Source organism: Myxine glutinosa, chromosome 2 (genome assembly GCF_964187855.1).
Source record: "Myxine glutinosa chromosome 2, kmMyxGlut1.1, whole genome shotgun sequence".
NCBI classification, from domain to species: Eukaryota; Metazoa; Chordata; class Myxini; order Myxiniformes; family Myxinidae; genus Myxine; species Myxine glutinosa.
In genome coordinates this window covers 74,393,873-74,420,841 of record NC_136262.1, presented here as the reverse complement: position 1 = coordinate 74,420,841, position 26,969 = coordinate 74,393,873, and the positions used below count along the sequence as shown (strand labels likewise).

Here is a 26,969-nt window from a genome sequence, read left to right as displayed (position 1 = left end):
TTGTGCCAAGGTGTGGACGCGAGGAGGTGCGTTGATGAAGCGTTGTGCGAACGAGGAAGGATGTGCGATGGGCATTGTGAAGCACGCCTCGTACGGAAGGTCCTTGGACGAAGTGTGACGGTTGTTGGATTCGTAGAAGCTAGCATTTTGCGATGTAGAGCCTCAATAAGGGTCATTTGTCCATTGTCGCCGGACTTGCATTACTTGTGGGATAATAAAGCGCTGGTTACCCCAATTTGAAGTTTGACCTTTCGAAGTTTATTTGACCTTTGTTCGAGATATGTAAGGGTAAGAGGTCAGAGGCAATTCACTAACCTTGGAAGAACGACAGGCGGAGTCAGTCTACAGGGTGTTGCTTTAACGACAGGATATAGAACTTAAATCTGGAGAGAATATCGGGACATATATTGTGGGTAAAACCAAAATCATGTACGTAATTAATGAACAGAGAATATCGAGTCCTGTTTGTCGTTGTAATTGTCGTTGATGTCCCGATTCAGGGGTCTCAAGAAATAAACAGACTTCCGGTGCCGACTGGACGCGTCAGGTACAGTACGCTGGAATTTAATTTAAGTCATGTCAAGAGGAGGACATTTGTGAGGATGAAGAGATGCAAGTAACGTGGATTAAATTGTGGTATCACGAGCTGGGTGCCAGAGATATTGTGGTTATTATAACTCACTGATTATAGGGGGCGCCGGGCGCACCGAGTACAGATCGGGTTGCATGATGGAGCACGCATGCATGGATTTTGGCTTTGCGAGGCCCCGGATAGAAATTGGCATTTCGATGCTGTGGATTATATTGTACCTGCCCGGAAAGGGGATGTCCTGTGCTGGGGCTGACGACATGCCTCTGTTATTTGTCTGTCTGTCGGTCTGATTGTAAGTCTTTGGTACTGGGAGGGCTAATTGAGTGCTTAGGCGTCATTGTTCCATGGAGGCAGGTCCGGGGGTTTTGGTCCAGCCTGCAAGGAGTCCAGGGGCTTGTTTTAGGGCTGGGTCGCCAAAAATGGGATGCTGTGCCCATCTGGATGTAAAATTATCCATCAAGGACGGGGAATAATGTGCAGTGTGATTGGGTAAGAGGTAAAGGCCATAAAACACCAACCCCATGAGGAACGAAATAAATGGAGAGATGTTGGGATCACATGATGGTTGGGATTGAAGAACAACCTACTGGGATTTCAAACCTGTGTTTGGGTCTGGGGCAACTGGGTGATGGGCAATAGTGTATGAGTGAGTAATTATGATCTGTTTTAGTGTGAAGTAGGTTGGTTGCTTATTTGTCACAGTAAGATGAGAGTTGTGTTTTAAGCTTGGTCTTTGAATGAATTGTTGCTTGGAATGTGGAAAAGTGATTGGAAAAGTGATTTCTGATCGCTGATCCGATCTGGTTTTGAATTGTTTGATTTAATTTTGAATTGATTGGAGGTAATAAGGATTTGTGTTGATTTCCTGATTTGAGTTCATCTGGAAACGAAGACAGATGGGATTAATGTGTATATCAGGAACAATTTGGAAAAGAAATATGGATATATGACATTACTAAAATATAACCAAGCAATTGAGAGTTCTTGGGTTAATGGGATATAAATAAATGCATCTACAAGTTGATGGTTTATAAAAAAATTTAGGTCTGGATGATACTTAAACGATGAACAATGTTGGCAATATACAAAGAATGTGACTTGTTTTTTGGGGGGAAAACATGTGGTTTAAATTTGGTTGGCTAAGTTTTAAAGATGGAGATGTTTCGCAGAACTCTTATGATTATTTATATGAGTGGTGGACTATTCCATGGCGAAGCATTTTTCAGTTTTTATGATTAAGGTTTAAGGTCTTTATGATCTGTTTAGTGTATTTTTCAAAGGAGAGGGTTTTGGTCAATGATGATGCCAAGATTCCGGATGTGGACTGGGAAACCATCGATGTTGGGGGGAATGAAGATTAATTCAGATTTAGCGTAGTTAAGTTCGAGGAAGCTGATCTGAAGCTAGAATTTTATTTCAGTTAGGCAGTTTGTCAGGATAGAGTGGGTGGTGGTGGAGCACGATTTGGTGGAGATGAAAAAGCTGGATGTCATCGGTGAAGCAGTGGAATTGGAGACCATGGTGCATTGGCTATGGTGCATGACGGATTAAGTGACCAAGGGGGGATAGGTACAGGACGAAGAGGAGGGGGCCAAGAACTGAACCTTGGGGGACACCTTAAGGGGGAGTGAATTGTGGTGATTAAGCTGTTGTAGATGCTGTCAATTTTGCTTTGGATGAATGGTCCAGGAAGGAAGGAGGGTGCAGGTGGCACCAGGTGTGAGTGCACAGGTGTGCACCAACAGGTGTGTGGAGCAAGGTGGTGGTATCCAGGGAGCTGAGGAGTTTGTTCACGTTGTAAAGTTTGTTTATTTAGTTTGTTTATTGTAGAGAAGAGTGCTTTTGGGATTCCGGAGCCAGAGTGGATAATTTGAGGGTAGTAGGTGGAGTAGAGGACATCTTTGCAGTGCTGTAGGTGGTCCTTGTAGGCTTGGGGGTGAACTGATTTGGGTTTAATAGGCACAAGCTGGTCTAAACAGGGTGAGGAGGATGGTGTGATTGATGATGTCAAAGGAGGCGTTGAGGTGAGGAGGATGAAAATGTTGAGGTTGCCGGCATCAGAGGAGAGAAAAGGTCGCTGGTGATTTTGAGGAGAGCAGTTTCAGTACTGTGGCTGGAGCAGAATCCGGATTGGGATGTTTCATACAGGTTATTGGCAGAGTGGTGATGTTTGAGTTGAGTGGCCACAGCACGTTCCAAAACTTTTGACAGAAAGGGTAGATTGGAGATGGGTCTGAAGTTATTTAGGGTGTCAGGGTTTAGTCCAGGGTTTTTCCAGAATGGGGGTGAAGTTTCACGAGTTTTTGGGGAAATCGGTATGTGAAGCTGGATTAAGTTGGAACTGCTTGATGAGCCATGGAGATGGATTGGGTTTTGTTGTTGGTTGTCTGGGAGTTCGGTTGTTGCATTGCCAAAGGTTTCTGTGTGGTGGACACACTCGTTGGCTGTTGTCTTGTGTGACGTGGATGGAGATGTATGTGGCTGTGTGTGGCTGCCTGGAGGGGAAGGCGGCTACAGTGGTTGATATTGGTTGTGGGTTGTCCGGGGTGCTTCGATTTGCATAAGGGGTGAAGATTGGGATATTACATTATTTTGAGTAAGTATTGGCATGAGTAATTACAGAAGTAATTATGAGTTATTATGAGTAATTAGTGGTATGAGTATTAGTTATGAGTTCCAGGTGTTGAGCTAGTTATGCTAGTTATCCAGCTAGTTATGAGTAAGTGATTATTTTAGTAAAATTACATGTTTCGCTGTGTTGTTGATCTGGGGACAAGCTAGTTTGATGGGTACCCTGGGGTCTTCGGCGTGTCTATGTGTTTGGCTGTCTGTCACACCGGACTCTTGAATGGGTTTTCATGAGACGAATTTCAGACATAACAGTGAGAATCTATTTTGAGCGAATCACAGTGGGTGAGGAAAACATTGTGTGTGACCAGACACCAGAACTGACCAGAATTTAAATTGGAAGTAGACCAGGTTATTTCTATTATTTGTTTATTCGTGAAAATAAATAAATAATAGGGGGAGGTTAATGGAGGTTAATGGTGGTTTGTTTGTGTTAATGGAGGTTAATGGTGGTTTGTTTGTGTTAATTCTAGTTGAAACTCTCACTGAAGTAATTTTCGTTTATTTTTATTTTTTGATTCGATTTGAGAGTTGAGATGATTGATTTTTTTATTAATTTTATAATTTTATTTTTATTGATGTTGGAAACAGGTAATGGGATGCTGAGAGAAGGATGGAATTTAATTTGAATTGGACTGGATTAAATGGGATTGAATTTAAAAATTGAATATTGAATAAAATTGGATCCACTTGGAAAAAAGTGGATTAGGAAATTGGAGACCTGTAGACCAGGCGCTCCCAGGAGACTTGTGGATCAGGTGTTCCACCAGAGGAAAAAGACCAGGTGTTCGTGGAGCACTTCACCTGCAAGAACGCCTTGGAACCAAGGTGGAAGGGACCAGTCCAGGTGTTGCTGACTACACCAACGGCAGTCTTTTGCGAGGGCAAGACTTCGTGGATCCACGCCACGCACTGTAAGTTGGCCATACAAGCACCAGACACCACACCCCCAGAACACAGTAAGGATGGGCCTAATCATAGGTACAATACTATTGATAGCGACAGCAGCTAGGGGAAATTCCGATTCCAATAGATGCGAAAACGAAACCCGACACCTCACCGTAACATGGGGACAAAGAGTATCACCACCATGTTTCGAACAGAAAGCCCTGCACACAAATTGGGTGAACATAAATTGGCTAGCACTGTCGGCAGGGCCTGGACGCGTTGGCATGGTACTACAAAAGCAACGAGAGTTCCGGGAAGACGGGCAAGCTAGCATTGAGACCTTGGCCCAACCAGGATACAAATGGGGAACCCCTGATTTTAAGCTACAAACACGCACGCGCCTAGAGAAAGGCATGACTATGCAGGTCCGGTGCAGCGTCTGGACCCCTGGCGCGGCCGGTGGCGAAAGGAACTACATACCATGCATCGAATACATACTCACGCCACAACCCCAGAATAAGGCCCCAAAGAAGGGTGAAAACACATATTGGAAAGTGGCCAGGGAGGTGGCAACAATTCAAAATAGGACACACTGCTGGTCGTGCATGCGCTTTCCCCAAGCAGGCACCACAGGAATACACATGATAGTGCTACCTCTGTCCCTCAATGACCTCTGCTCACAACCTATCGATTCCCCATGTTTAGTCACCACGCTGGAAAGAGAAGGGGTTGACAACGGCAAGAGTTGCAATCGACAATTTAATTATCGCCCGTCAATGATTGCCCATGTGGCCGAGAGGCCTGCCCCCGTCTGGGTCAAACCACAGAAAGGGAGGGTCTGCCTCCAGGGTTCCGGCCACTTGCGTATGGGAGAATCAGAATGCGCCTACACTCTCCCCGGGAAGCTGGGACAAGGGAGCTCGGGGATTACATTACGAATAGTACTGCAAGATAAACGCAACCACAACATAACGGCTATAACATTCTCTAGGGGGGTTAGTAGGATTAATGGGGTGGTAAAGGGACTCCAGTGCTTATCCACCCACCTGGTCCCACCCCATGGGACAATGTTTATATGCGGCGACAAGGCTTACCCCTATTTACCAAATAATTGGGGGGGCACATGTTATCTGGGTTCAGTTCTTCCTGACGTTGAGATACTGGATGAGCGAGACCCAAAGTCCTTGGACAGGCGTTATAAGAGGTCAGTCATGAACGAAGATGGAACCACTAAACTACACGGGAGTCTATGGGAAAAGGTGTTTGGTTTCTTCTTCCCAGGAGCGGGCACAGTCATGGATAGTTTCCGGATAGACAAATTGGCTTTGGCCCTAGAAAAGGTGGCAAACGACACCGCTACGGCTCATGACATACTATTGGACACGGTGATTCACATGCGTACAATGGTGATGCAGAATCGGGTGGCTTTGGACATGCTCTTGGCAGAGAAAGGAGGGGTATGCGGAATTATAGAGGGAAAATGTTGCACTTACATACCCGATCCATCTGAAGGAGTGTCAGCCGCAATAGTGAGACTAAGGGAAACTAGCCACGCCCTGACGATCGATCGGATCGCGCGCGAAAATTCTTATACATTTAGCTGGCTCACTGACTGGTTCCAGGGATGGACGGGCACCATAGTGAAGTGGTTATTGACCGCACTGGCTGTGATAATCGGGGTAGTAATTTGGGGGGCACTAATGAAATCTCTAGTCCTCCTCTGTATGAGAAAGTATTTTACAGGATGGAAAGTGAAGAAGCCGCTGACAACGACTATGGCTCTGACCACAGAGGCCGTCGACCTGAACGGGTCCTTCAACAAGGCAGTTGCGACCAACGCTCCAGAAAATTGTATTGAATTTTGTGACGACTGTGATACTTGTGTGGATCCCATGTGGGAACTGGCTGCTGCCTGTAACGGTGTATGTGATGACTGTGATACTTGTGCTATAAACCCCTTGCGTGTACTGGCTAACGCTGCTTATGTATTACAAGCTGACAGCTGCACGCCCCCTTTCCGACCCAACTATGGATCTGATTGCGACACTGGGTCTGGCGGTTGAGGGACCCGACGCGGATGTCCTAGACCCGCAAGCCGACCAGGCGCCCATGGGAGACTTTGACATAAAGGAAGTCCCTCTCTTTTCTTCAAATGTTTCGGATCTCTTTGATCCAAATGTTTCGGATCTCTTTGATCCACATGTTGCGGATCTCTTTGCTTCAAGTGATTCGGATTCGGATTTTTACGCTCTGTACCCTGACCAGGAAATTGAGACACAAGATACTGACGACATTTTGTATTCCCCAGAACAGCAACACGTGAGGGACCTCATGGGCATGACCGTTGATTAACTTCGAAGATCTGCAAGGACTGGGTCTGCAAAGGGTGGGGGGAGCCAGTTCCGCAGGGGAAGTGATGCACCCTCTGGCGGAGCAGAACCTCATCTGGACCAGACCTCTTCGTTGTGGATCCGAAACGTTAATGGACTTTCATGTTCTGAGCCCTCAGGCTCCGAGCACGCACCACACGACACGTTCGCCAAATGCACGGGCGAGGCGCTTTGGGCGCACGATATGCCCTTGGGAGATACCCGCATTACACAATTATTTTTTAATACCCGCATTACGCAATTATTTTTCAATAAAGCCCGATGTGGCACGTTGTCTCTTAAGATACTTTGTCTCGACGAGACAAGAGGAAGGAATGTCAAGTAGTAGATTTGTTATTGCCTAAAGTTCAGTTATAGACGTTAGGCGTAATGTGTTATGATTTAAATGTTGTCTAGAAATGCTATTTTCATAAAGTAAATAAAGGGTTTTTGCTTCGTTTTAGTTTTGGATGAGGGAAGGCTTAAAATGAGGTCATGCTGAACAAACTGTATACGTGTGCTTTTTTCGAGGCTGGTCGTAAAACCACGCCCACATGCGCTTGTTTTTTTGCGTAATGCAAGTAGAATGACATGAACCTATCGTTAACTATATATATTTTGTTTTAATCTCAGCAAACGCATGACTCTGTATAAACATGCTTTGGATTACTCATGTACACAAACCCATAAAATATATGGGTTTGTTTGGCTAAGCATACACTCTTCTCTTTGTGAGTTACAGTTCTGTTTTCTCGGAGCCCAGAAAAACAATTGATAAGGACGGGCTGACTCCCCCGAATGATAACGGTGGGAGGAACCTCTCCCAGTGTTGTTTGTTCCCTCGGAGATTTCCTGATAAAACGTGTCCCTATATAAATGGACTGGGAATCAATGTGTTTTCAGGAAGGCTTGACGTGGCATGTTCTTGCTGTAGATTGCTGTAGACGTCGGTCTCCTCCGGATCCGTATAAGTTGGTTCTTTAATAAAGCTGCGCCATTCCAGGCTATTGTGGACTTCTTTTGCAAACGAAGAGCTGATTCTTCACATATATATATATATATATATATATATATATATATATATATATATATATATATATATATATATATATATATATATATATATATATATATATATATATATATATATTGTTACTGTTTTTAGAACCTTCACTAGTAAATTTTAGTAAATATATCCCTTATAAATGCCCCCCTGTAGATATCCCCATCAATTGGCTGGTTAAAGATCACACCCTAGTTAGTCCATGAACCACACGTAGCGAACCATAGGACCTCTTCGTAGTTATCTCATTATTATGTGTTTCAGTTAAGGACCTGTTCCCAGTAGTTGAATCTGCATTGCACTAATCAAATAAGATAGGCCTTTTCAATTTCCCCAATCATCTCCGCTCTTCAAAGTTCCCTTCAAAAGCGGTGCGAGTGGTTTGCTAACTCCCCACCAGCCGCCATTGGCCATGCGGTCGGGCCGAGAAGACGGGGGAGGAGCCGCCAGATCACGGGCGTGGCAAGTCGACGCATTGGCAGAGGTGGAGTCAGCAAGCCCTTACCGGCCAACCAGCACCGCCGTGAGCCAACCGGTAGGCGGGTCATCAGAGCCGGTGGCTTGATTTCCACCACAGCAATAAAAAGGGCTGCAAGGGACTGCTTGGCGAGTTGAGTGATGGAGTTGGAGTGAGAGGGTTCCGAAGAAGGAGAGAGAGAAGGTACGAGTCGGTGAGAAGGCACGAGAGGAGGAGGAGTGATCCAGCCGAACCGAGAAGTTGAGTGGAGTTGGAGGAGAGTTGGAAGAAGAAGGCAGAGAGAGAGAGACGAAGCTGCGCGGAGCTCTGACAAGCTGCTTCAAACAGCCCTACCGTGTGAAACGAATATGTGTAACTGCCGCCGGCTGCTCGCTTCCAGCCCGGAGCATGGAGCTGGAGCGGACCTCCTTGCTGTACCCTGCCGAACCTTCCAGCCCTGCTGTCCTGCACGGACCCTTCTCCCTCCTCCAGTGATTCCTGCCTGCTATTCCCTTGTCATGTAAGTCTGTTGTCTGTCCTTTTTGTTGTCTGGGGTTTAATATAAGACTGTTTTAAGGCTTGCCCTGTGTATCTTCTTCTTCTTCGTCCTGTATATTACTTTCGTTTCTCTTCCTTTGGTTTTCTGTACATAATTAATAAATGTCTGTTATTTCTTACCTTTGGTTTCTTCTTTCTCATCCGATCGCTTTAGTCCCTTCTTTCGATTGAGTACCTGTGGCACGATTTTGCCAACGCTCGGAATCGGGTTTAGTCCCTTGATAACGGCTCGAACCGCGGATTGCTAAACCGCTCGGCAAATACCAGCTTGTACATGGTTCGAGCGGTACTTGTCTCCCTGTTTTGCGGAGGGATTGGTGAAGGTATTCGGGAGAACACCTTGACCAATAACCCTGATCAATCCCACCCTGCAAAAGAGCGTTACAAGTACCAGGACCAGAGACGGCCGGCTTAACAGGCCAAGGGGATTAACCCCCCCCCCCCCCCCTTGCTAAGTGGAGTGCCGTCTCTGAGATCCGTAACAATATATATATATACAGGTAGTCCCCGGGTTACGAACGAGTTCCGTTTTTAAGTCTGTCTGTAAGTCGAATTTGTATGTGTCGGAACAGTTACGTACGGTTCACATCTAGTGTCAATTAGTCAAATGTTTGTCTTAGTATATAGTATATATTTTACCTAAAACATCTATAGGTATAAAAAACATGAAAGAAACATTTATTAAACTGTTTAGATAGAAAAGAAAAGATAATGATTAAAGGTTAACACTTACTCTCGTTCCAATTGATGTCTTGCAAACCTTGAAACGATCATACCTTGATATATCTCTCCGAGATGATGGGCCTGGTGTTGGAGAGGATGGACCTGGTGCTGGAGAAGATGGACCTGGTGCTGGTCAATTTTCTTAAAGTAAACATCAAGGGTGGCTTGACCAGAGCTTTTCTCATATTTATCTTGTCTACCGCTCCCCTTATTATATACTATGTGTGTCTGTTTGATTTTAATTTTTTGTGTGATAAATGTTAGCTCTTTCACGAGCCTCGATTCTGTTTACAACCAGAAAAAAAAAAATTTTTTTTTTTAAATAATAGACTTTACGGAGGTCGGTACGTAAGTACGGGCGTTCGTAACCCGGGGACTGCCTGTGTATATATTGTTGCGGTTTTGAGAACCCACACTTGCTTGTAAATATCACATCATTAAAGGTTAAAGGTAGCACCCCATAGATAGGCTACAAGCAACACGTAGGTCACCATAGGACATCAGTTATTTCATATGTGTATAGATAAGGCCATTTTCCCAATGAGGACTTACAGCGGAAGCTTGTGCTAAGAGGACTTGGACAATTTGCAGCGTGATAATGGACTGCAAGGAAGCGCGGTGATTACAGAACTGTGCACAGAGGAAGCTTATGCGCTTGATCAAAGAGGGCTCGCTGGCATTGGTATTTCAAAGCAGGACATTGGAGAGGGGGCGTTTGGTGCGAGTCGTGCGCATATTACGTATGCAGTATACCAGCCTTCCCCCGTCATTATAACTGTCCGTTCGCGTCACGCTACATGAAAAGCTGCCTGACGGGTTTCGTCCGCTGGACCGGAGCCGGACCGGAGCCGGACTGGAGCCTGGACGCGCTGGTGACCTTCCAACCTGTTCATCTGCAATCCCCGTGTGAGTGTCTGTATGTGAGACGGGCCCGTTTGTCCAGGGAATAAGTTAAGACTGTAATTAAGACTGCACTGTGTACTTTTCCTTCCTTTTTCTTTCATGTACATTTCTTTCGTTTCCTCTTCTTCTTTGTACATAATTAATAAACCCATCTGTTCTTCCTATTTTCCTGGTTTCCTCTCCATCCGATCGAATCAGTCTTTTCTCTAATTGGGTAAGCGTGGCACGATCGCAACCGCTTAGAATCGGGTCTAGTCACTTGTTAACAGCTCGGATCGCGGAACGCTATCCGCTCAGCGTTTCCACCAATATCCGTAATTTGGGCGGGAGTTATTCCCTCGTTTCCGGTCGGCGTTAGTACTTAGGTAGTAGCGAATCCCTAGGCCTAACAAACCCTACAGAACGCCGTGCCGGGAAGGATGTTATAACTTCCAGGACTCGCGTCGGCCAGATAAAAGGACAAGCAGATTAACCCCCACCCCCCCCCCCCTTGGTAAGGGGAGAGCCGACGTCGGAGATCCGCAACTATATATATATATATATATATATATATATATACAGACATATATATACAGACATATATATATTTATATATATATATATATATATATATATATATATATATATATATATATATATAATATATATATATACATATATATATATAGATAGATAGATAGATATATATATATATATATATATATATATATATATATATATATATATATATATATATATATATATATATATATATATATATATATATATATATATATATATATATATATATATAAAACACAGCTTGTGTGTGTGTGTGTAATGTTACTGATAGACTCCTAAACGGAGAGGCTCACGTGCTTGATATTTGGCATAGACTTGGCCATTGAGCCTGGGAAGAACATGGCCTACCTCAAAATATTTGACGAGATCCATATTTTTTATTCATATTTACCTCAGCGCATTTCAGCAAGGAACATTATACACGGAATCTCAGCCGGTGCCAGAGCAGCTCGCTGATTCGCTCAGAGCGATCACGTGATGTTCCATCCCCGCCGCCAGACCATTGAACTGAAAATATATAGAATGACCATTGCCATTCACACCACATAGGTGGAGATGCAGCTACCGGGCGCCATCTTGGTTGGCACTCGATGCTGGGCGATGTTGATTTCCATCACACATTTGCACGTAATTCAGAGCGAAAAGCGATTGCGTTTTTTCACCTTTTATGCGATCGTGTTTTGTGTCGATTTTTGTCGATTTTGTGCGATATTAATTAAACATCATTGAAACAGCTGTGAAATGTCTTTCCACAACCCCTCTGTAACCGATTGGAGCAGTTTATTGCCGCACAAAATGGCATTTTAACAGTTGTCTGGCTTTTAAAATCTGGGACACGTTCAAAACAAACGAGATCCGCGAAGCGAGTTGGTCGAGTCGTGCTAACCAAGATGGCGACACGGCGGCTTCACTTTTCACGAGAGTATGAGCGTTCTATATATTTTTCAATTCAGTGCGCCAGACTCACTCACGTACTTGATTTGTGGCATAGACATGGCCATTGGGCCTTCACGGTGTAATTTGTGCGAGGCTTTTGTCCGAGTGAGCTTGAGTCGAGAGGGCGAATGTATGGGGGTCTCCCTCCCCCTGCCCGGCAAACGCCGGGACTGGAGGGGCGTCACAGGATCGGTGAGTCTCCAAAATCCGCTTCGTGCTGTTGTTGCGAAGATGCGGGACGATGTCGCGATTGTTGTGCTGCTCTCCTACCGTGAGAACTGGCAACGTCATTGTTGACTGGCCCTCCCCTTCCCTCCCCTCCCTTCCCCCTCCCCCCTCCCCCTCCCCTACTTCCCTCCCCTTCCCTTCCCTTCCCTTACCTTCCCCCCCCTCCCCTTCCCCCCTCCCCCTCCCTTCCCCCTCCACCCTACCCCCTCCCATTCCCCCCCCTCTCCTCTCCTCCCCTCCTCTCCCCTCCACTCCCCTTCCTCTCCCTCCACCTCCCCCCTCCACCCTACCCCTTACACTTCCCCCTACCTCTTCCCTTCTTCCCTCCCCCTCTCCTCTCCCCCCTCCCTCCTCTCCCTCCTCCCTCCCCTCCCCCCTCCTTTCCCCCTCCCCCTTCCCCTCCCCCTCCCCTTCCCCCGCTCCCCCTCCACTCCCCACTCTCCTCACCTCCCCCCCGTTCCCCTTCCCCCTCCCCCCGTTCCCCTCCCCTCTCCCCCCGTTCCCCTCCCCTCCCCCGCCCGGAAATGCCGGGTACTTCTGCTAATATATATATATATATATATATATATATATGTATATATATATATATATATATATATATATATATATATATATATATATATATATATATATATATATATACAGACTTGGCATTTAATATGAATATTTAATAATAATATTTTTTCTTGACGGGCTTACTTTCTGAACTCGGTATATCAATCTGGTGAGTTTCTTTTACGCTTCGGTGATTTCTTTGTTAAAGATTGCATTTTTTGACAAGAAGTTGACAAGATTGTTATTGACAAGAAGTCAATAACAGGATTATATCACAGGTGGTGTGACAAAATGTACGGACAGGTACATTTGACGATTGGATTCGAAGGGTTGTTGCGTTCTGTATTAGTGGAAAACAACTACTGCACGTCTACAAAAGTTATTGCCGCTTCCCATGGAGATGGTCCGTCAACTCGACAATGCTGTTTGTCATTTAGTGGTGGCTTTACGAAATTCCGGCATGAAATAGCGTGCTATTGCTCGGCAGTATGGCATCACTCAAGGTCAGGTGTCAAAGATCCTGAAACGAAATGCTCAGAGGGGTGTCCCTACTCCAATACCGAGGTCAGGACGTCCCCGCAGAACCACAAGGAGGGATGATCGCCAGCTGCACCGGTTAGACCGCAATGGCTGTACCAAGTCAGCTAATCGGCTTAGGGCTGAGTGGCAGCAACTGACAAATGTGCCTGTATCCAGAAGTCTAGTCAACCAACGACTGGTTCAAGCAGGCTCTCGTGCCAGGCGTCCCCTGAGAAAGCCACGTCTGACCAGACAACACCGCCAGCGTCGATTGCAGTGGGCCAGAGAGCACCGTCAATGGCAGCCAGGACACTTGAATCACGTGATCTTCAGTGACAAGTCTATATTTCTGGTCTATCGTCAATATGGCCGTGTCCGAGTGTGCAGACAAGTGGATGAAGCCTACAACGAAGATTGTATAGTGCCAAGAGTCCAAGCTGGAGGTGGTGGGGTGACCGTTTGTGCTGCTTTTCATGCAGGGGGCAAAACTGACCTGGTTGTTCTGAATGGAAACATGAACCAGTTCAAGCACAGGGCCATTCTGGAAGAAACATTGCTTCCATTTGTTCGTGCAGCCTTTCGAGGAAACTTTGTCTTCCAAGATGACAATGCACGGCCTCATCGTGCTCGCATGATCCAACACTTTCTTGCTGACCGTGGTGTAGAGCATATGGAGTGGCCTGCCATGTCCCCGGATATGAATCCGATGGAGAACTTGTGGGCAGAATTAACGCGTCAAAACGACAACTTGGACCAGCAGCCGACCTCTGTGCATGAATTGCAGCAGGCTATTGTCACTGCATGGCAAGCGATTCCTGTCCAAACCTTGGCAAATCTCGTGAACAGCATGCCTCAACGTGTACGTGCTCTCCTGAATGCTCGTGGGGGTTACACGAAGTACTGAACTGTAATTTTACTGTCCGTAATCCCAGTCGTAATTTAACTTTTGTTTTTGTTAAAAAATATTTTGGCTAATGTGCAAAATAAAGAGATACTTCTGGAAAACGTACAGAAGTTTGACACAGTACTGTCCATGAATTGAGTTCGATATCAGTTTACATCACTTTCAAGGATCAATTTATTTGTTTCGAAATGTCAAATGTGGTTTTTGTTTCTTTTAAAGGTCACATTAACAAAATCTAGAATAATTTCAACATAATTCCAATGAACTTTTGGTTCTAAGACATCTTGAAAAGTAAGTTCACCCCCACAAAAAAATATTCCATATTAAATGCCAAGTCTGTATATATATACATACATACATACATACATACATACATACATACATACATACATACATACATACATACATACATACAAAGATACATTCATTCATACATACATACATACATACATACATACATACATATATACATACATATACTGTATATATATTTATATATTTACATGTACCCTGGTGTTGGGCTAGTGGCTAGGGTGCCAGGTTTGGTTTCCCAGGATCCTGGGTTCGAATCCCGGTCTGATCGCTGAATCAACGCCAGGGGGGTTGACTCAGCCTGTACATACCTTCCGAGGTCAGCTAATTGAGTACCAGTTCACTGGTAATTCCCTGCTTGTCATAAAAGGCGACAAAAAGGGTTGGCGTCAGGAAGGGCATCCAGCCGTAAAACATTGCTTCAAAAAGGGGACCAAAAAAAAAAACAACAACAACCACGGTCCCCGAAAAAGGCCAACCCCCGCTTTGCGGGGAAAAATGGCCTCTAAATGTGGTTATTATTTTATTTTATATGTACCTTGTACCATTTTTGACATGTTGGGCTATTTAGTACTGATTTTGTTCATATGATTTTTGAGTGCCCCATACATGTCAGGAGCAATGATGCTTATCTGACATGGAACAAAGAGATATCAAATGGTAACCCTTTCGCTCATCATTCATTTGCATAATTCGAGTTATGGACAGTTATTCACACCATGATTTTTGACACGTGGATGTGTGTGTGACACCCCATGATGTTCCTCTGACCTTTTTCAGATCGGATGCTTCGTCAGCTTTACTAATGGTTGGTGACCAGCACAAGCATTGTAATTTGCTGCAATCTAATCAATCTGCCGCAGCTGCAAATTAAGCAGCAGTGATTGGGTGGGAGGGAGAAAACGCTGACCCTCGGTTCGTGTGGCCATCTCTGCCAAATCCACCAATCAGAATCTCATCCATTATTTAATGCTGGCAAATTCATCAGGGGAGCTTGAACTCAATTACCTGAGGCGTGCCATCTCCCACTTTTATTTAATTATCGTCTTCATACGTTAATAAAATCAGCAAACTGCTGACATATGCAATATATTCAATGTACACTCACAATTGGAAGAGTACATTTTATGAGTAAATTCCACCTGTGCTCTCATGATTACAAGACAATGAAAGAACTGTGCATGTTAACTTTACCAAATTGTCCAATAACACTGAAGACATTTTTCTCTTACTCACTTTTTTTTTCTTTTTTTTCTTTTTTTTGTGTACTGAATCGAGGCTCGTGAAAGAGCTAACATTTACTTCACAAACAAATCAACCAGACAAACAAAATATATAAAAAGAGGGAGCGGAAGACAAGATGGGGAGAGAAGGGGAAGCACATAACCATAACATTTGAGAGCAGGGAGATGTGTAGGAGAGAGAGGGCTTGGGGGGAGGAGGCGTGGGAAGGGAGGAGGGGAGGGAGAAGTATAAAACACAAGGACACCAAGGACTTCAAGGACAGAAGTTGGTATTTCAAAAAAGTGGAATTGGGGTGAAATTAGCGGGGGTAGAAAAGCTCAAGGTTTTGGACGGGGGAAGATAAGAGATGGTGGTGAACAGCTGTTTTAAAGACCTGGAGGGTGGAGTGGGATTGAAGAGAGTGACGGAGTTTGTTCCAGAGGCGGGAGAAAAGAGGAATGAAGGAGTGAAGGTGAGCAGAGAGTCTTCATTTTGGCAGTTTAACCATCAGACGGTTGCAGGCAGATCTTGTGCGACCTGTAGGAATATTTGCGGGACAGAGCCCAGAGAGAGCTGGGGGGCGTGGGGGGGGGGGCAAGGCCAGAGAGGAGTCGGTAGAAGACGGAAAGACCACCAACCTGCCTGCGGTGAGTGAGTGAGAGGCCCTTGGAGTTAGCTACTTCGCGGGAGATTCCAATGATTCTGAATGCTTTGGTTTCAACAGCGTGAAGGCGAGCTAGGTGTGAGGCAAGAGCACCAGCCCAGAGGGGAGAGCAGTATTCCATTGAGCTGCGGATGAAAGCCTTGTATGTGGTGAGGAGCTGAGGTGTGCCAAGGAAGGACTTCGCACGACGGAGGATACCTAGTCGGCGACTAGCTTTGGAGGCCAGATTTGAAATGTGGTTTTCCCAGGAAAGATCATGGCAGATAGTGAGACCCAAAAGCTTGAGTGACAGAACTTATTGGAGAGGATTATTCAGAAAGTGGATGGGAGGGTTGTCCAGTCGGTCTTTTCGGAGAGACATCGTAAGAGTGTGAGATTTGTCAGGAAATCTCAGAATATCAGTTGGGGTTACCCCCAGTTCATTCCATCTTGGCCAAGTTGCTTCTTCTGTATTGCAATGGATAAATGTCCTCAATATCAAACATTTCCAAATTGTAAATGGTATCCAGAGTTCCCTTAATTAATGATTCCCAGTACACTCACAAGCAGGAGATTCCTTTGGACGGAATACTATGGTGTGCCTTTACGTTCCAGTGTGCCTGAATGTAGTGTTCTGGTTCGAATCCTGTTATTGATACACATCAATGACACATCACTGTCACCTGAAAAACCAATGTATAACTTTTGAGTATAATTTCCCTCTGTGCATATTTCCACACCCCTCCCCCATAAATGATGGCAATGCAGCCCGAGCTAGTCTCTGGAGCTCCTGGGCCTCAATCACTATCAGGTATCATCAGTCTTGGGGAGATTATATCTCAAGATTAGCCTTGAAAGCCGGCTGACCCCTATGAATTATATACACTAGTGGGGTCACCCGTGGGAATCCCACGGGCATGGAGGTGTATCGTTGCGATCGGTGCAGCCGTTTTTGTGGTTACCCAGGACATTAACGTTAGGCGGAAGTCCAAACCTGAAAATGCTGGAGACCAAAGCTGAAATTGGAAAAACAATATAGCCTATTTTACTCCAGGGGGCCCCAGGATTACCCACCCAAAATATAGTTGCGATCGGTTCAGCCGTTTTTGCGGTACCTGGGAACGGACAGACAGACGGACAGGCATTTGGTGAATTATAGTAAGACTAGCAGAAGTACCCGGCATTGCCGGGCGGGGGAGGGGAGGGGGAGGGGGAAGGGGAGGGGAGGGGAACGGGGGGAGAGCGAGCCCCTTGGTAAAGCAAGCGATTTTTTTTTTCATAGAGTCATAGCGTCATAGCGTTCATAGCGTTATAGCGTTCATAGCGTTTCATAGCGTCATAGCGATTTTTTTTTTCATAGCGTCATAGCGTCATAGCGATTTTTTTTTTCATAGCGTCATAGCGTTTCATAGCGTCATAGCGATTTTTTTTTCATAGCGTCATAGCGTCATAGCGTCATAGCGTTCATAGCGTCATAGCGTCATCACGTGATCGCTCTGAGCGAATCAGCGCCCGCCTGCCCTGATTCCGTTGATTTCGTGCGCTGAAATGCGCTGAGGTAAATATGAATAAAAAATATGGATTGTCATATATTTTGAGTTCGGCCATGTTCGTTCCAGGCTGAATGGCCATGTCTATGCCAAATATCAAGCACGTAAGCCTCTCCGTTTAGGAGTCTATCGGTAACATTACACACACACACACACACACACACACACACACACACACACACACACACACACACACACACACACACACACACACACACACACACACACACACACACACACACACAAACTGTGTTTTATATATATATATATAGATGGCTCAGTGGTTCCTCTGCTGTCCGAAGCTTATAACAATAAACAATGCACAAAATCTTCATCTGGAGTGCCATGGAATATGGCTCTCACTGTGGACTGCTGCTGCTCCTTCACAACTTGACGCCCTTCAGGCCCTGGAATATAAGGATCTCAATGTCAGTGATGACATGATGTCAGAGATGCAGAAAATAGGGCAAAATGGAGAAGATTGTCATGGGGACCGCAAGGCTCACTCCCGCTCTAGCAGGGAAAATGGCCTTAAAATGCATGTTGTTGTTGTTGTTGTTGTTGTTGTTGTTGTTGTTGTTGTATGTCAGTGAAATCTCATGTCAGGAAGCCGAGTCGCAGAATCTGCTTCTTCTTCACGATTATCAGGTTTGTGGCTGACAGTTATTTTACCGGTTCTATTCTGGTCTTGCTCATACTGCCCTCACTTCCCTGCCAATCCCTTGCCCCTCAAGTTCACACATACTTGTCAGAAATCATTCCTCGTTACCCTCCCCTGCAAATATAAATTCACTGCTCATCTCCATGTTTTTTTTCATAACTTTCTTTTCTCACCTGTGGAAATTTGTTGCTTCAAGCTTTTCCCTACCGGATTTCAGGCCTGCACACACTGCCACCTCATGGTTTAACCCATTTCCACGAGTGAGTTTTATGACATGTGTACCCTGCTGCCTGCTCCCACCCTTCTAAAATTCCGATATCTTCATGCTGTGGTACATCCAATTATTGTGATCCCACTGTTTTCTCAAGGCACCAGGAATAAGCTTTCTCTATATCAATGAATACAAACTTCATGTTTCTTTGACCTCCCATGTATTTCTCCATCACTTGTCTCAAAACAAAAAGGGCATCCGTGGTGCTTCTTTTAGGCACGAAACCGAATTGACCTTCATGGATTTCCAATATTTTTCTCAATTTCTGATCTATAACACTCTCCCATATCTTAAAGGTATGTGGGAGCAGTTTAATTCCTTGGTACTTTTTGCATTCAGGGTTGTTCCCCTTTCATTTAAATATTGGTACCAGAATTCTTTGCCTTCATTTCCTTGGAATTTTCTCTCTTATCATAAGTTGAATCGTTTACTCAGGACCTGAACCCCCATATTCACCGAGGCAGCTCCATACCTCCACTGGTATCTCATCAGGTTCCACTGCTTTGCCATATTTCATTGCCTTTCAATGTTGTTCTGATCTCTTCCAAATTAATGTTAGCTGTCATTCCTTGATTTACAACTACCTCTTCTGTCTTTTTCTTGGCTTTTCTTCATTCATAAGCCAGTTAAAGTATTGGCCCCACCCCACTTTACTTTCATCCCCTTTCACTAGAGTTATGCCATCTGCATCCTTAATTGTATGGACATTTCCCACAACTTTTGTTAATCTATCCTGAGCAGCTGCTATTCTGAAGATTTATTTTTGGCCATCTTTAGTATCAAGACTTTCATATAATTCTTCCAGGGTTGGGGATCTTTTTCCAACAATCACTTTTTTTTTACATTCCTTTTTGTACCTTGTGAGCGGAATATCTTGAAAAATAAGCGAAGTACCAACTTCTAATCTGCTGTGTGGGTGTGTCAAGTCGTAGATTTGTTATTGCCTAAAGTTCAGTTATAGACGTTGGTTGCTAATGTGTTATGATTTAAATGTTGTTTAAAAATGCTATTTTCATAAAGTTAATAAAAGGTTTTTGCTTCGTTTTAGTCTAAAATGAGGAAAGGCTCGCTTCGGTCGTGCTGGACAATTGTATACGTGTGCTTTTTCGAGGCTAGATAAGGCCGGTCGTAAAATCACGCTCACATGCGCGTGATTTTGTGTAACGCTAGTAGAATGATTAGATTGCAGACATAAACCTATCGTTAAAACCATATATATTTTGTATTAATCACAGCGACGCTTGACTCTGTATAAACATGCTTTGAATTACTCATTTGAACAAACCCATATATTTTATGGCCTTATCGAAGCCAAAGAATGCACCCTCCCTTTAATGAGTTATATTTTCTGTCTCCTCGGAGCCCAGAGAAACATCTGGTCCAGATAAGGGACGGATGACGGTGGGGGCTAGGATGACGGTGAGGGACTCTCGCCAGTCGCTTTGTTCTCTCGGAGATTTTCTGATAAACTTGTCCCTATTTATACGGACTGCGAATCAATGTGCTTCAGGAAGGGCTGAACGTGGCATGAGGGCAAGTCGTGCTGTAGATGTTCGCCTTCCTCCGGATCTGTATAAGTTGGTATTTAATAAAGACCGTCATCCTCAGGCTATTGGTGGAACTTCTTTTAAGAGCCAAGAGTTGTTTCTTGACAAAATGGTACCAGAAGTGGGGTTGGGATCACATGATGGTTGGGATTGAAGAACAACCTACTGGGATTTCATGATGGGCAACAGTGTATGAGTGAGTAATTGTGATCTGTTTAAGTGTAAGAGGCGGTGGAGAAGAAAGGGGTGATGAAAAGTTATTTGTTTTAGTGTGAAGTAGGTTGGTTGCTTATTTGTCACAGTAAGATGAGAGTTGTGTTTTTAAGCTTGGTCTTTGAATGAATTGTTGCTTGGAATGTGTTGATTGGAAAAGTGATTTCTGATCGCTGATCCGATCTGGTTTTGAATTGTTTGATTTAATTTTGAGTTGATTGGAGGTAATAAGGATTTGTGTCGATTTCTTGAGTTGAGTTGATCTGAAAACAAAGACAGATGGGATTAATGTGTATATCAGGAACATTTTGGAAAAGAAATATGGATATATGACATTACTAAAATATAACCAAGCAATTGAGAGTTCTTGGGTTAATGGGATATAAATAAATGCATCTACAAGTTGATGGTTTATAAAAATTTAGTTCTGGATGATACTTAAACGATGAACAATGTTGGCAATATACAAAGAATGTGACTTGTTTTTTGGGGGGAAAACATGTGGTTTAAAAAATGGTTGGCTAAGTTTTAAAGATGGAGATGTTTCGCAGAACTCTTATGATTATTTATATGAGTGGTGGACTATTCCATGGCGAAGCATTTTTCAGTTTATTGAAAGTTGGATTTTGTAAAATAATGGTTTAATATAACCACAGTAGAAAATAATATACAGATTTGGGACATTTTGTAAACTTTCGAATAATGAGAAGATTCATAAAATTCATTTTATTTATTTCATGGAAAATATTTGGGTTGCAAGTGGAGGAGGATGAAAATGTTGAGGTTGCCGGCGTCAGAGGAGAGAGAAGGTCGCTGGTGATTTTGAGGAGAGCAGTTTCAGTACTGTGGCTGGAGCAGAATCCGGATTGGGATGTTTCATACAGGTTATTGGCAGAGTGGTGATGTTTGAGTTGAGTGGCCACAGCACGTTCCAAAACTTTTGACAGAAAGGGTAGGTTGGAGATGGGTCTGAAGTTATTTAGGGTGTCAGGGTTTAGTCCAGGGTTTTTCCAGAATGGGGGTGAAGTTTCACGAGTTTTTGGGGAAATCGGTATGTGAAGCTGGATTAAGTTGGAACTGCTTGATGAGCCATGGAGATGGATTGGGTTTTGTTGTTGGTTGTCTGGGAGTTCGGTTGTTGCATTGCCAAAGGTTTCTGTGTGGTGGACACACTCGTTGGCTGTTGTCTTGTGTGACGTGGATGGAGATGTATGTGGCTGCGTGTGGCTGCCTGGAGTCGGGAAGGCGGCTACAGTGGTTGATATTGGTTGTGGATTGTCCGGGGTGCTTCGATTTGCATAGGGGGTGAAGATTGGGATATTACATTATTTTGAGTAAGTATTGGCATGAGTAATTACATAAGTAATTATGAGTTATTATGAGTATTAGTTATGAGTAAGTGATTATTACCTTCGCAAAAGCGGAAGGTTATGTTTTGATCGCTGTGTATTTATTTGTATGTCTGTGTGTGTGTGTGTATGTGTATGTTATTCGCATAACTCAAAAGGTATTCAACCGATTCGCATGAAATTTGGTGGGATGATAGGTTATTATCCGGGAACCATTTGATTAGATTTTGGAATCGATCGGGTCAAAGGTCAAGGTCATGAAAAGGTCATGGATGTGATTACAATATCAAACTTTTGGCGGGATAGAATGGTTTAATTTGAAACAAATCTTCCCGCATGACAACGTAGGTGTGGCTTTGCTACACAGATCTTGTAGTCTTTTATTTTGGCAACAAAAGTAGCTGCGGCGAAGGTATGCGCTCTACCGAGTGCCCGTTCTAGTTTTAGTAAAGTTACATGTTTCGCTGTGTTGTGGATCTGGGGACAAGCTAGTTTGATGGGTACCCTGGGGTCTTCGGCGTGTCTATGTGTTTGGCTGTCTGTTACACCGGACTCTTGAATGGGTTTTCATGAGACGAATTTCAGACATAACAGTGAGAATCTATCTTGAGCGAACCACAGTGGGTGAGGAAAACATTGTGTGTGACCAGACACCAGAACTGACCAGAATTGAAATTGGAAGTAGACCAGGTTATTTCTATTATTTGTTTATTCGTGAAAATAAATAAATAATAGGGGGAGGTTAATGGAGGTTAATGGTGGTTTGTTTGTGTTAATGGAGGTTAATGGTGGTTTGTTTGTGTTAATGGAGGTTAATGGTGGTTTGTTTGTGTTAATGGAGGTTAATGGTGGTTTGTTTGTGTTAATTCTAGTTGAAACTCTAGCTGAAGTAATTTTCGTTTATTTTTATTATTTTATTGATTTTTATGATTTTGATTGATTTTTTGATTTGATTTGAGATTTGAGATGATTGATTTTTATTAATTTTATAATTTTATTTTTATTGATGTTGGAAACAGGTAATGGGATGCTGAGAGAAGGATTGAATTTAATTTGAATTGGACTGGATTAAATGGGATTGAAGTAAAAAATTGAATATTGGATAAAATTGGATCCACTTGAAAAAAGTGGATTAGGAAATTGGAGAAAAGGTGTTCTATGAAACTATGAATTGAATGAATTGAATCTAGATAGATGAATTGGAGACCTGTAGACCAGGCGTTCCCAGGAGACTTGTGGACCAGGTGTCCCACCAGAGGAAAAAGACCAGGTGTTCGTGGAGCACTTCACCTGCAAGAACGCCTTGGAACCAAGGTGGAAGGGACCAGTCCAGGTGTTGCTGACTACACCAACGGCAGTCTTTTGCGAGGGCAAGACCTCGTGGATCCACGCCACGCACTGTAAGTTGGCCATACAAGCACCAGACACTACACCACAGCAACCACAGTAAGGATGGGCCTAATCATAGGTGCGATACTATTGATAGCAACAGTAGCTAGGGGAAGCTGGGACAAGGGAGCTCGGGGATTACATTACGAATAGTACTGCAAGATAAACACAACCACAACATAACGGCTATAACATTCTCTAGGGGGGTTAGTAGGATTAATGGGGTGGTAAGGGGACTCCAGTGCTTATCCACCCACCTGGTCCCACCCCATGGGACAATCTTTATATGCGGCGACAAGGCTTACCCCTATTTACCAAATAATTGGGGGGGCACATGTTATCTGGGTTCAGTCCTTCCTGACGTTGAGATACTGGATGAGCTAGACCCAAAGTCCTTGGACAGGCGTTATAAGAGGTCAGTCATGAACGAAGATGGAACCACTAAACTACACGGGAGCCTATGGGAAAAGGTGTTTGGTTTCTTCTTCCCAGGAGCGGGCACAGTCATGGATAGTTTCCGGATAGACAAATTGGCTTTGGCCCTAGAAAAGGTGGCAAACGACACCGCCACGGCTCATGACATACTATTGGACACGGTAATTCACATGCGTACAATGGTGATGCAGAATCGGGTGGCTTTGGACATGCTCTTGGCAGAGAAAGGAGGGGTTTGCGGAATTATAGAGGGAAAATGTTGCACTTACATACCCGATCCATCTGAAGGAGTGTCAGCCGCAATAGTGAGACTAAGGGAAACTAGCCACGCCCTGACGATCGATCGGATCGCGCGCAAAAATTCTTATACATTTAGCTGGCTCACTGACTGGTTCCGGGGATGGACGGGCACCATAGTGAAGTGGTTATTGACCGCACTGGCTGTGATAATCGGGGTAGTAATTTGGGGGGCACTAATGAAATCTCTAGTCCTCCTCTGTATGAGAAAGTATTTTACAGGATGGAAAGTGAAGAAGCCGCTGACAACGACTATGGCTCTGACCACAGAGGCCGTCGACCTGAACGGGTCCTTCAACAAGGCAGTTGCGACCAACGCTCCAGAAAATTGTATTGAATTTTGTGACGACTGTGATACTTGTGTGGATCCCATGTGGGAACTGGCTGCTGCCTGTATGGATGTTTGTGATGACTGTGATACTTGTGCTGAAAACCCCTTGCGTGTACTGGCTAACGCCTCTTATGTATTACAAGCTGACAGCTGCACGCCCCCTTCCGACCCAACTATGGATCTGATTGCGACACTGGGTCTGGCGGTAGAGGGACCCGACGCGGATGTCCTAGACCCGCAAGCCGACCAGGCGCCCATGGGAGACTTTGACATAAAGGAAGTCCCTCTCTTTTCTCCAAATGTTTTAAGTTCAAATGCTTCAAGTGAATCGGATTTTTACGCTCTGTACCCTGATCAGGAAATTGAGACACAAGATACTGACGACATTTTGTATTCCCCAGAACAGCAGCACGTGAGGGACCTCATGGGCATGACCGTTGATTAACTTCGAAGATCTGCAAGGACTGCGTCTGCAAAGGGTGGGGGGAGCAAGTTCCGCAGGGGAGGTTGTGGGCCCTCTGGCGGGGCAGAACCTCATCTGGACCAGACGTCTTCGTTGTGGATCCGAAACGTTAATGGACTTTCATGTTCTGAGCCCTCAGGTTCAAAGCACGCACCACACGACACGTTCCCTAAATGCACGGGCGAGGCGCTATGGGCGCACGGTATGCCCTTGGGAGATACCCGCATTACACGATTGTCTTTCAATAAAGCCCGATGTGGCACGTTGTCTCTTAAGATACTTTGTCTCGACGAGACAAGAGGAAGGAATGTCAAGTCGTAGATTTGTTATTGCCTAAAGTTCAGTTATAGACGTTGGTTGCTAATGTGTTATGATTTAAATGTTGTTTAAAAATGCTATTTTCATAAAGTTAATAAAAGGTTTTTGCTTCGTTTTAGTCTAAAATGAGGAAAGGCTCGCTTCGGTCGTGCTGGACAATTGTATACGTGTGCTTTTTCGAGGCTAGATAAGGCCGGTCGTAAAATCACGCTCACATGCGCGTGATTTTGTGTAACGCTAGTAGAATGATTAGATTGCAGACATAAACCTATCGTTAAAACCATATATATTTTGTATTAATCACAGCGACGCTTGACTCTATATAAACATGCTTTGAATTACTCATTTGAACAAACCCATATATTTTATGGCCTTATCGAAGCCAAAGAATGCACCCTCCCTTTAATGAGTTATATTTTCTGTCTCCTCGGAGCCCAGAGAAACATCTGGTCCAGATAAGGGACGGATGACGGTGGGGGCTAGGATGACGGTGAGGGACTCTCGCCAGTCGCTTTGTTCTCTCGGAGATTTTCTGATAAACTTGTCCCTATTTATACGGACTGCGAATCAATGTGCTTCAGGAAGGGCTGAACGTGGCATGAGGGCAAGTCGTGCTGTAGATGTTCGCCTTCCTCCGGATCTGTATAAGTTGGTATTTAATAAAGACCGTCATCCTCAGGCTATTGGTGGAACTTCTTTTAAGAGCCAAGAGTTGTTTCTTGACAGGTGTATCTAGGCATACGGAAGAACGCTATTGAAAATTGGGTCGCCACGTCAAAATCCAAGATGGCCGCCTTGCATCTTCCACTTTGTCAACTCGCATCACTTCAACGACGGGGGACCTAGGCGTAACGCTTGTTCTCATAGAGTTTGGGTGGTGACCCTGCACGCTGCTTACAGGATACACTCGCTCCCAGTATGGGTGCCATTCCCATTCATATCAACCATCATTTGGATTTGGCGAGTGGTTTTGCAGCTGGATGCCTTTCCTGCCTGTAACTCTGCCCATTTATCCAGGAATGGGACCAGCGCTGATACAGACTACCTTGCCAACATTGGTATGCTATATGAATCTTAATACCAGTTGTTTTGTTTTTCTACATGTGGATGTTCAGAAAACCATAGACATTATAATTTAAAGCCAATCTGTATGTCTGTAAAAATAAATAATGGCTTGCACCCATTCAAAGTGTCCCATTTCCCCCAAAATTATATAGTACTGTACATGATTGGTGTAATGCAACATGAAAGGCAGTCAGTAAATTTTGTTGTTTGCTCATGCGAACATTTGCCAACTATAACTGAGTTCAACGGCCATAAACTACCTGAGGTGATTAGGTGCAAAATCCTTTATATGGGAACATTATGGGTGCAATTTCCAACACCAAAACAAAATTACACTCCCCACCCTGCAACAGCTGTTTTGTAACTTGACAAGCACTGACATGTCGCAGATTTCAAAACACGGGCACTTGCCACTTCCATCCGAAATATAATTCAGATTAAAATGTCTGTTCTCACAGATGGAAAGCAAAATGCCGCATTCATTGAACAAGAGGCTTTGAGTCCATTCAGTCGCATCTCCTGCACAATGGCCACAATATTGCTTTTCTTTTTTTCCAAGTTTTTTTCCCCCCCCTGCTGTTTACTTGCAATTAGTGTTGCCAAGCTGTGGATCTCCGCACTGCATTTCCAAGCCAGGCCAGCCAAGATCTTTAATGACAAATTGCTACAACGATTCTATGGAAGATCTTGGTAGTTTTCCAAAAAAAAAACTGCTCAAGGTCTATTCCCCTGCCATTTTGCTATCAGCATTTCACTGGAAAAAAAAATCAATAAGTGCATTGTAAATCCTTTGTTGCAATGCATTTCCATCCGATTGCTACAGCTGCAGGTGCCTCTGTAGGTTGGTTCTTGGCACTTTAATCTGTGGCTCTGGGATAACCATACAGGTAGTGATAGGTGAAGCAGATTTTAATTCAAATCACTGTGGAGGAGTCTGGGAGATTATCCTCGTATATCTGCGGCCTCAGAACAATATTGAAATTTCCATTCAATTCACCGCAAGGTTTTCTTTCTCAA

At 44.2% G+C, this 26,969-nt stretch overlaps 1 long non-coding RNA gene across 1 annotated transcript; it reads left to right on the top strand.

Moving 5' to 3' along the window:
• The first annotated feature begins 3,287 nt into the window (after window positions 1-3,287).
• LOC144891053 (uncharacterized) lies at window positions 3,288-25,005 on the top strand. Its single transcript, XR_013622689.1, has 2 exons — window positions 3,288-3,662; window positions 22,406-25,005. It is a non-coding gene; the product is annotated as an uncharacterized LOC144891053 (long non-coding RNA).
• The last annotated feature ends 1,964 nt before the right edge of the window (window positions 25,006-26,969 follow it).